Source organism: Canis lupus, chromosome 11, assembly GCF_048164855.1.
Source record: "Canis lupus baileyi chromosome 11, mCanLup2.hap1, whole genome shotgun sequence".
Taxonomy (NCBI): Eukaryota; Metazoa; Chordata; class Mammalia; order Carnivora; family Canidae; genus Canis; species Canis lupus.
In genome coordinates, this window is record NC_132848.1 from 25,690,104 (window position 1) to 25,700,911 (window position 10,808).

Below are 10,808 nucleotides of genomic sequence, written 5' to 3' on the forward strand. Positions count from 1 at the left end.
CCCTTAGTTTCAGCCCGGGGAAACTGATTTTGAATCTCTGGCTTCCAGAACTGTCAGAGAATGAATGTGCACTGTGTGAAGCCTCTGAGTTTGTGCTGCTTGGTTATAGCAGCCCTAGAAAACAAGTGTGCTTTCCCTTCTGGAAGGGCCTGTGCAGCCTCCCAGGCCCCCTGAGCACTGGCTCCCCCTCTGCTCTGTGCTCCTTGTGGTTGCTTCTCACAGCTCCAACCCCGGAGGTGCTGCTGCCACAGCCTCTGTGCTTACCCCAACCTGGGACCTCTTCTCTCCCTCCAACACTGACAGTGCCAGACTGGTGTCATCCTCCAGCTGCCCAAGAGTAGGCACTGGCTCTGGGGTGTGGCACAGGAGGAAACTGAGGCTCAGAGAGGGGCCATGAATGCCAAGATCACTCAGGTGGCAAAGGGCAGGGCCAGGTTTGAATTTGGACTGGGATGATTCTAGAGCTGGTGCTCCCAACAACTCAAGCGATGTCCCTGAACAAGTGTCCCTGAAATTGAGAAATGCCCCCTAATGGGTGACCCTCAATAAATGTCTCTGAAAGGCAGGCAGACACAGAAACCCAAAGAAAATACATTGTCAGAAGGGCTATGGGAGCTCCAAGGAGAGTAAACCAAGCCTGGGCTAACCAAGGAAGGCTTCCTAGAAGAGGAGACCTTGAAGGATAAAGACATTCCAGATGAAGAATATTATGAACTAAGGCCTAAGGATGGAAGAAGTGATGATAGAACATGTGAGGTGTTTGGAGGAGGCTGGGGAGGTCGTGAAGGGCTTCGGTTACCAGACTGAGGCCTGAGGAGGCACACAGAAGTTAGGGAGCAGGGGAGCAAAATCCCCTACACTGTTCTTTAGGAGGCAACTTGAGTAAATGGATAGAGGGAGCCGGGCTTGTTTCATTTGGAGGCTGCTGACATAGGCAGAAGTTTGGACTGGGACTGAGGCCGAGGAGGTGTAGCCTGGGGCAGAGGACCAGAAGCTAGAGCCACTTCCCAGGGGAGGGGCCAACAGAACTGGTGATTTACTGGCCTCAAGCATCATGCCCCATCCACTGGACAGAGGTCGGTGTCAGTAAACACAACCGGAAGTACGGGAGTGGAGCACCAGTGTAGAGAGACATGGTGGGGGGCAGCCGGGGTGGCTCAGTGGCTTAGTGCAGCCTTCAGCCCAGGGCCTGATCCTGGAGACCCGGGATCGAGTCCCACATCGGGCTCCCTGCCTGGAGCCTCCTTCTCCCTCTGCCTGTGTCTCTGCCTCTCTGTGTGTGTGTGTCTTTCATGAATAAATAAATAAAATCTTAAAAAAAAAAAAGACATGGTGGGGGCCACCAGGAGGAGGTGTCCTAACAACAGCCAAGAGAATGGATCAGGACTCAGGGGACAGGTTGAGGCAAGGGATACATGGAGAGGAGAAACAGGGAAGGGTGTGGTGGCTATTGCCATGGGAGGAATGAAGTAGTCAGGGAAGACGTGCCAAGAGGTGACCAGTGCACCATGGTCAAGCACTCTAAAGGACAGGCCCTTTCCGTCATCTACCGCTGCCGCCTCAGGGTACCCAGCACCCATCTTGGCTCATATGGAATTGGACCTTTCCTGATGGGCTTCACTTTAGGGAAACCTGATAGCAAATTCTAACCCAATAAGAGCAAATAAATGAGGGGTGATTACTGACAATAGAAGAGGGTACACCACGGGGTGCCTCCAAATAGCATCTCCTCCAGTACATTTTAAGTGCTTTATAGGTCATTAACTACTTGACAGAGAGAGCCTGACACTTAAAGCAAAGAATTCTACGCCTCTGCCAGGGAAAATCAATCAGAAATGAAGATCGAGCATTGCTGATGTTAAGATGTACTGGGTGGGCAAGGGAGATTCGATTTACATGTGATTTTCAGGCCCTCTTTGTTGTGTAAAGTGGGGCACACTGGTATTTGAGGCCCTTTATAAATCTCGAACTTAACCTCCTCCTTCCATTTTTTTGTTGTTGTTATTGTTAATGAAATATTTCGGAAGCACAGAAAAGTACAGAGGTGAGCTTAACATCTAAGCCCACTACCTGCCTCTGCCAAATAAAACATTACGGCTCTGGCTGAAGTACCCACTTTAAAAAAAAAAACAGTTCCTTGATTTTTCTTTCTGTCTTTTCAAATCATTTCTGTCTTCCAGCCCCACTTTTTCAGGGAGATGGAGGCTGACCACCCATCCCTGCCCAAGACATCGCTCCTTCCTCTGAAATCTGAGCGTAATTACTGCCTCTTTAATTAACTTGGCGATTAATCACCACCTGCTTGTGAAACAGCTTTTATTGTCCTTGTCCATCTCATATGTGGGATGTGGGTGGGGGTGGGGATCAGGCAGGCAGGCAGAGGAGGGATCGGCAGGCAGGCCGGGAAAAGCCTGCTGGAAGGAGCGGCTTGAGAAGGCCTGTTATCAGAGGATCAGCTCCTTCCTGGCTCAGTGTAAGCAGCTGCCAGGGACCGGGAACTGAGAGGAGCTGAAGATAAGACCCCAGAAAGCAGTGGGCATTAGGAGGGCAATCAGCTGTTGCAGTTGCCCTCTGACCGGAATGTTCTTTCTTCATTGAGCCTTGTTGCAGGCTGAACTGTGTCCCCCAAGAAGATATGTTGAAATCCTAACTTGTGAATGTAGCCTGATTTGGAAATAGGGCCTTTGCAGATGTAATGAAGTTGAGATGAGGTCGTACTGGATTGAAGTGGGCCCTACTGCAATGACTGGCGTCCTTATAAGAGGCCCTGTGAAGACAGAGACACTGGGAGAACTCTCTGTGCCACCAAGCCAGCTCCTCTGCATGCCTGAACCTGGCTGTCCAGCATCTCAGGTAGCATTTCTCTGGTCAACTAATGCTCTCACCCAACTCCAGGAGCAGCTCCTACACCCTCTTTTATCAGAGGAAACCTTCTCCTCTAGCCCATCTCAGAGACTGCCCTTCAATCAGAAGGACCAGGCTGGGGGATGTGAGGGAGACTCAGTCCCTAAAATACCCGACTCGATCTCAGCTCAGGTCTTGATCTCAGGGTGGTGAGTTCAAGCCCCACAGTTGGGCTTCCACGCTGGGCATGGAGCCTACTTAAAAACAAAACAAAACAAAACCAACCAGCCTGGGATGGAGTGGGGTTTTCCAAGAACTCCCGTCCTGCCAGAACAGCATGCTTGCTTAAGTCCATTTCCCTGTGGCTCCCCCCAAAAAATCCTCCCACATGCCCCTAAACCCTCAGAGATCGGCAAGACAGCCTGGTTTGACCACAGTACTTTTAACTTCCCCTTTGATTTGTAGGGAGAGGGTTCCAGGAAAGGAGAGGACCCAGAATTTCACATGGAGGCTAGGGATGTCTCATTCACACTGCCAAACACAGTGCTGCCTACAGCATGCTCACTGAAGTAACCTTTCAAACCACCTGCTACTCCAAGCAATCTAATATTTTGACAGATTGGAAACTGAGGCCCTCACACTCCACTATATAGAGATCGCTATATAGAGATCTGAGGTCCAGTGATGTCGGCATGTCCCAGTAGCAGCTCAGCAGCCATCACTCCCAGGTGACAGCATTTCTCTGCATGTCAATCTCCCCATTCTTTTTTTTTTTTAAGATTTTATTTATTTATTCATGAGAGACACACACAGAGAGAGGCAGAGATATAGGCAGAGGGAGGAGAAGTAGGTTCCACGCAAGAAGCCCGATGTGGGACTGGATTCCCGTGACTCCGGGATCATGCCTTGAGCAGAAGGCAGACTTTCAACCACTGGGCCATCCAGGCGTCCCTCAGTCTCCCCATTCTTGAAGGAGAATAATAATCCCATTTTCTAGCTCTAAAAACTTGTATGCACATTTGCCGTTAATTCAATCAACAAACACATTTTGAGCTCATCCTGTGGGCCAGGCCCTGGGGGATACAGTGGTGAGCACCACACGCCGAGCTCAAGGTGCTACCTATTTGGCTGTTATACTCGAGCGGTTAAGTGTTATGATGGGGTGCACGGAAGCAGCGATGAAAAGGCTGCGGATCTCAGGGGCCCCAAAAGAGCAGCGGTGGCAAGAAAGAAAAGGCGAAGAATGAAACCCGCAACCCCCACTCCGCAGTCCGAGCCCTTCTTCGTCTCAGCCAATCAGGCCCCAGCATCGCCTGCCAGCCGACCAATCAGAGCTGGAGCAGGAGCGCTTGTAGCAGCGCCGCGGCTTCCCGCGGGAGGGCCGCCGGAGCCCGCGCCCCGCCCCGCCCCGCCCAGGCCCCGCCCCGGCCCGCCCCGGCCCCGCCCCGCCCCGCCCCGGCCCGGCCCCGCCCCGCCCCGGCCCCGCCCCCCGCGGCCAGCCGCGGCTGCCTGGAGCCCCCCGGCCAGCGGCCGGCCGCTGGGGCCGAGTATTGTCTCAAAGGCCGAAAAGACAGGAAAGCGGGGACACTGGGGGACAGCCACGTGACCAGGAGAGGATTTATAATATTTTCCTTCGCTGTCGACAATATTGCAAAATGTACGAAAGGGACCGCACGGCCGCGACCGGAGCGTGACGGCGCGGGCAAGGTAAGCGGCCCCGGCCGGCTTCGCGGGGCGCGGGGGCACCGGGAGCGACCGCCGCAGCGCCCCGCTCCCCGGGCGGCTGCCGCGGGCTCCGCGTCCCGGGTGCGCTCTGAGCCTCGTGAGCCTTGGGCGGTGGAGACGCGGCCCGGGAGCCGGGGCGTCTCGGGGGCGGCGTGGACGCGGCCCCGGAGCCGGGGAGTCTTCGGTGCCCCGGGGGCTGCGCTGGCGGTGTAGACGGGCGCAGGCGGTCCGGCCGAGGCGCCTCGGAAAGCCCGAGACGGTCGAGGCTCAGGGGGGCGGTCCGCGGCACTCGCGGCGTTGGGACCGTGGAGACGCGGACTGTGACCGAGGCACCCTCCCGCGCCCCGGGGCCGGGGGCGCGCCGCAGAGCCGCGGGGCGGTGTAGACGCGCGCGGGGGGCGGCGGCGGAAAGTTTGGCGGAGCGCGCGGGGCGGGCGCAGGTGGAGGCGCGGCGCCGGGCGGGGGCGCGCGGCGGGCAGGTGTCGGGCGCTCCGCTCCCCGCCGCCGGCGCCCGGGATCCCCGCGCCCCCGCCCCGGCCCCGCCGCCGCCGCGCAGGGAGGGGGAAGGACGGGGGCGGTCGCTGAACTGAGCGGGAGGCGAACGAGAGGACATTGACTTCGAGCCTTTCAGACAGGTTCCCGGAGCGCCCGCGCTGTGCCCGCCGGAGCCCGGGTCTCTCCAGCTCGCCGGGGCGGAATCCGAGGGCAGAGGCCGGCTTACCGACACGACACGCGCCGAGGGGACCCAAACCCGGTCTGGTCCGAGCCCGCAGCCCGGCTCCTTCTCTCCTTCCACTTCCGCCTCAGTGAGGAGAAAGGCGTGGGGGTGGGGGTGCAGATGGGACTTGCGGGTGGGCTGTAGGGAGGAGGGGGACGCCCGGATCTGCCTCCGCTGCCCCTCGGCACAGGGGAGGGAGCCCACCGGGCAGGGGAGGCCAGTCCCCGCCCACTGCTCCCCGGAGGTGCCCAGAGACCTGTGTGACTACCGCCTGGAGGGAAAGGAAGACACCCAAACCCAGATTCTGCCAAGGCAGGAGGGGGCCCACACGAGGGATACCTGCCCACCCAGTCTGGCTCTCGGGGTGGCCCAGTCTCGTCTCCTACTACTCCCTGTGCCTTTGCCATTCTTACTCCTACATCCCCCGGTCTCTCTGATTCCTGCACCACAGGTCCTTTGCACATGTGTTTTAATTTTAAGATTTATTTATTTATCCATGAGAGACAGAGACAGAGAGAGAGGCAGAGACACAGGCAGAGGGAGAAGCAGGCTCCTCGCAGGGAGTCTGATGCGGGACTTGATCCCGGATTCCGGGATCATGACCTGAGCTGAAGGCAAGCACCCAACCCCTGAGCCACCCAGGTGTCCCTGTTGTGTATGTTTTTGGATCAAGAAGTAGTCATCAAACATCCCAGGCACAGGCAACTCAGTGGTGGACAAGGCCGACCTCTCTGGGTCTTCCACACTGGTAGAGGGACATAGATGAATAGTCCAGAAGGGAATGGGACATGGGAATGGGAGGCAAGCATGGGTGGGCATGAGGGAAGGCTTCTCCAGAGAGGTGATAGTGAGTCACAGGGATTCATGCCATCCTCGGCCTTTGGGCCTCAGTCACCTCCTCCAGGAAGCCTTCCCTGACCTCACACGATCTGACATTTCCCCCTGACCATGACCCTCCTTCCACGGGTATTTTTAAGTCATTATTGGGTTAATGTTTGTTTCCCTCCCTCACATAGAAGTGCCAGGAAGGCAGGACCTGAATCTCTTTTTGGGTAGACAGTAGGCAAATCGAATAAAGGATGGGTAGATTTCCCCCAGAAAAATGTGAGCTGCTCAGCCAGGTCAGGCATCCAGATGGCAGCAACTTTTCTCTCTCCTTCCCTGGACCGAGTCCTGGGCTCCACACCCCATTTGCCGTTCACAGAAACAAAGTAAAAGAAACCAGCAGGCCTGGTGAGGAAGAGAGCGGGGCGAGGCCTGGCACAGATGGCCCACTGAAGCTCCAGGGCAGTTCCCCTGGAAGGGAAGGGATCTGCGGGGAGGGGGGAGGCCTGAGCACAGGTGCCTGTCCTGTTTCCTGAGCTCAGACCAACCTTGGCCTCAGTCCAGCCTCGGAGCCAGCTCTTGGAGGCTTGCTTGCCTTCAGATGCTACTCTGGAGAAGGTGGTGGCCAGCCGGGTCCCCAGGATGGCCATGGTACGGGGCCACAGTCACTGCCTGGTCTCCCCTGGCCCTCCCCCAGCCCAGAGCGGACAGGAACCCGGGCAGCACCGGCCTGACCCAGAATCCGGCCCCTGTGCCACAAATAGCTGCCCGGGTTCCCCGCAGTTCATTTAAAGTCCTGTCTTGCAGCCAGGACTCGGGCTTACAGGGGCCGACTCTTCTTATTTTTTGTAGTTTCCACGCTCAGTGAATTTCTCCCTCCCCTGGCTCTGTCAGACCTGTGTGCCTGGCACCTTTCCTGTGGCAGATTATGCTCTCACAGATGCCCGACAAAGCTTTTAGCTTCCCCCCCTCCCTCTCCACTTCAGGGGATTGAGCCTCCATGCACAGCTAGAGAGAGCGTCTGCAGGCTTTATTCAGGCTCTGGCAGGGACAGAATAAAAGCGGCCTCCCCACCCACCCAGCCAGCCAGCCCTCCTGACTGGAATTGCTTTAAAAAATTAATTTGCCATGATTTATGTCCTTCTGTTCTGTGGGGATCACCAGCATTTTAAATATGTATTTAAATCAGAATCACTGCTCCCGGTTAAACCTTAAACGCGGCCCCCCCCACCCCCCCACCCGGCAGAAAGAGCACTGGATTTGGAGTCAGCAGAAACTCAGAGGTTCAGGCCAAGTTCTGCTAATGACAAGCTGTGTGACCCTGGGCAAATTACTTAACCTCTCTGCGCCTCCATTGGCTCCTCCGGTAAGTGAGGTTAATGATAATCCTTCCCTCACAGGGGGTTGTGAGGATTAAATTAGATAACGTTCAGGAAGAGCTGTGCAATGCCAGGCCTGCGTTTTCTGTTCCCCGGTCCGGGGGTCCCGCTAATTAGCCTGGTGACCTTGGGCGGGCCACTCAGCCACTCCTGGCCCTCAATTTCCCCATCTGAAAAGCAGGGGGGTTGTTCTAGGAGATGAGGCCACAGAGCCCCCCACCTCCATCCCTGAGCACCCCCCACCTCCTCCTGCCCTCCCCCAGACACCCTCCCCTTGGCGACCCTCTTTTTCATCATCCAAGCACTCGGTTCTAATTGGAGGCGGCCCCCCTCCCTGGCTGCCTCTCCTCCTGGCTCCCTGCGAAGCCGAAGCCGCAGGGTTTGGGCCCCAGGGGCCTGCAGCTCTTGGCTCATTTTCAGGAGCAATTAGCCGTGATGTCACAGGCCTCCGTGGTGGCCTCAGTGGGCGTGTGTGCCTGGAAGCCTGGACTCCGCTCCGTCTGTGGCCTCTGGGACTCCCCCAGGCCAGGGGTCCCCACTGCTGGTTGCAGAGAGGCAGCTTCCCAGGCAAAGCCATTTCTGTACTTTATGACTCCGTGAAGCCCCGAGCCTCAGCGTAAATTAGTTCTACCCTGTGCTTTTGTTGGCACTGTCTGTTCCTTGGAAGCGAGGGGCTTTGTCAGGAAGAACAAAGCTGTTTGGTGTTTTTCTGATTTGGGGGAAGCGTGCTCCTGGGGCGGGGGGGGGGGGGGGGAGGCTCATCGCTTCTCAGTGTCAGTCTGGAGTCCTTGATTCTCAGACTCACTGGTTTTGTTTTGGGTTTTTAAGTCCTATGGCTTAAGAGTCACATATGTTTGTGTGAGTGTTGGCTAGGGGATTTCTTTCCTCCTTTTTGGCTTATATAGTGTATTCTGTGGAAGCTAATTCCAGGGACTGAACTTTTCAAATCACTGCTTCAACAGCTTTTAAAAATCTGGACCTAGTTACTCCTGTCATCCATGTGTAAAGATTTAGAAAGAAAAAAAAATTCCCAACCCGAGGGTGGGCAGCCTTGAGGATGTACAGCTCCTGGCAGCTCGCACTCGCTGTAGACCTGAGGTCAAAGCTGAAATGTCGGGTGCCTCTTGGGATGGGAGGTAGGGGGGAGCGTGGTCTGCTCGGTGCCAGACATCTGGATATTTAGAAAACATCTGGGTGGCTGGATTTTTCAGGTTTCTGCCTGACATTAAATATCACAAACATTGAGCCTGCCTCCAGTCCCCCACCTCCCCAACACACCCAGCCCCTTCCCCCCCTTTCCTGATGGGTAAGAAACATCCATTCTTTCCAATTCCCCAGCGTTTCCCCCCTACCGGAAATCTGATGGGCTTATGACATCATGGCTGGCTGCTGAGCGATGAAGTGGATGCCACAAAGAAATCCGACATATCAGATGGATTCTGAAATCAGTTTCCCTCTGGCTGTAGTAACAGGCGTGAAGTCAGGAGAATGTGAGCTTTGTTTAAAAAAACAAAAAAATATAACTAAGCCTCGTCCTGTGTTAAATACAGTTTTTTTTTTTTTTTTTTAAGCAAACACACCTTTTGGACATCATCCTATTTTAATAGACATGCTGGTTTTTATGAAATGAAAGCGTCTAATAAATCAGACCTGATGCTGCATTTGAACGTTGTTCCCTTTCGGTTGAGTTTTTGTGTGTCCTTATTCACTAATAAAGGAGGAACTAGGAATTGTTTATCTCCCTTCGTTATTCAAATGGGGTGGCTTTTTGTTTGTTTGTTTGGTTTAGTTTTTGTTTTTGTTTTTGTTTTTGAGGCCAATAAAATTCACGGGGTAAATTGCTGGGTTATATGTTTCCAGGAATCCATTTTTATAGAGTGACCTTGGACCTGACCTCGTCTGCAAACACTGTATTCCCCTCTGCTGGTTTTTCTGGCTGGGAAACTATAAAGAGGATGCAGTTAAGCCTGCTTTTCAGTGTGCCCTCGCCAGGGCAGGGCAGGGCAGGGACCAGCGGGCCAGGGCGGTTTTAGGGGATGAAAAATCTCTTTGAAAGGACAAAGTCAGGAGGGGAACAGAACAGTAAAGGGGCAGCAGAGGTGTGGGGGGATCCACTATCTTCCCGGCCCCTCCAAAGAGGACCTCAGAGCTCAGAAATAGCTCCAGATGGAGGGAGCTCACCCCGGATGTAGGCCCAGGTTAAAGGAAGCCCAGGGTTGGTGTGCCGTGCCTGCCACTTTTCAATGGGGGCATTTGGAGTCTAACAGGTCTAGATTGGAGTCCCAGCTCCAACTTGGACAAGCTGTGGGGCCCTGAGCAAGTCATATCACCTCGTGGTCTCTGCCCCCTTGAACTGGCGCAAGGACCCCACCCTGCCTGCTGGGAGAATCAATAGTGCTGGACATGCCCCTGATGCCCCGTCACTTCTCAGGCCTCCGGGGTCAGTCTTGGAGGCAAGAGAAGCCAGTGTAGATTCTAGACTTTACATCTTGATCCTGCCAGCTACTATCTGCAGCATAATCTTAGGGCCAGCCTTGTACACCAGCGTAGTAAGCGATCGCCAAGCCTTAGCTGTTATTATGAGATGTGCCCCTGAGCCCTGCAGACAGGTTGCCCGGTAGGACTACTGGGCCTGCGATGGGCGGGGATGTGTCGAGCTGAGCACAGGTGGAGGGTACTCAAGGACTGAGTCCTCATCGGTCTGCACAGAACTTTCCACGGGTCGCCGCTGCCTGAAGGGAATAAAAGTTCCCTTCCTTATCTGAGCCAAAGCTACCTCACACTTGAGCCTCACGCATTGTCCTCTGCCCTTGGTCAGTGGGCCTCCCAGGCTGGAGGACACTGCCTTCTTTGGACACAATACTAATGGGAGGTCACATTTTTAAGCACCTGCCGTCGCTTTATGTGGGGCACTTTACATGGATTAACTCATTTGATCCTCACATCAATCTATGCAGGAGCTAGGGCTATTATTGGTATTTTAGAGGCAAAAACAAAGACGTTGAGGATCTTGCCCAAGGTCACAAAGCCCAGAATGGATCCAGGCATTGGGCTCCGACACCCTTCCACCTCACCCCAGCTCCACTGGCTCTGCTGAGCCTTCCTCCACCTGTTCCCCACCTCACCCCAGAGGCTGGAGCACCTGCCTTCCAATGCTTGCCCCATCTCTGCCAAGACTCTGCCACCACCCCACCCGAGAGGCCTTCCTAGATGACCCTCCAGCCATGTCATCCAAGGAACGCTGGCAGTGTGCGTGTGCCCCTCTCAGGGTATGGCTCTGTGGTTGGCCCCAGGGCCTTCGTTTATCTCTCCTAGAG

The 10,808-nt window shown here is 55.3% G+C and overlaps 1 long non-coding RNA gene across 1 annotated transcript; it reads left to right on the plus strand.

Moving 5' to 3' along the window:
- Positions 1-4,325: 4,325 nt before the first annotated feature.
- Positions 4,326-9,152, plus strand: LOC140642732 (uncharacterized). The gene is made up of 4 exons (XR_012039148.1): positions 4,326-4,551; positions 5,201-5,375; positions 7,359-7,478; positions 8,830-9,152. It is a non-coding gene; the product is annotated as an uncharacterized lncRNA (long non-coding RNA).
- The last annotated feature ends 1,656 nt before the right edge of the window (positions 9,153-10,808 follow it).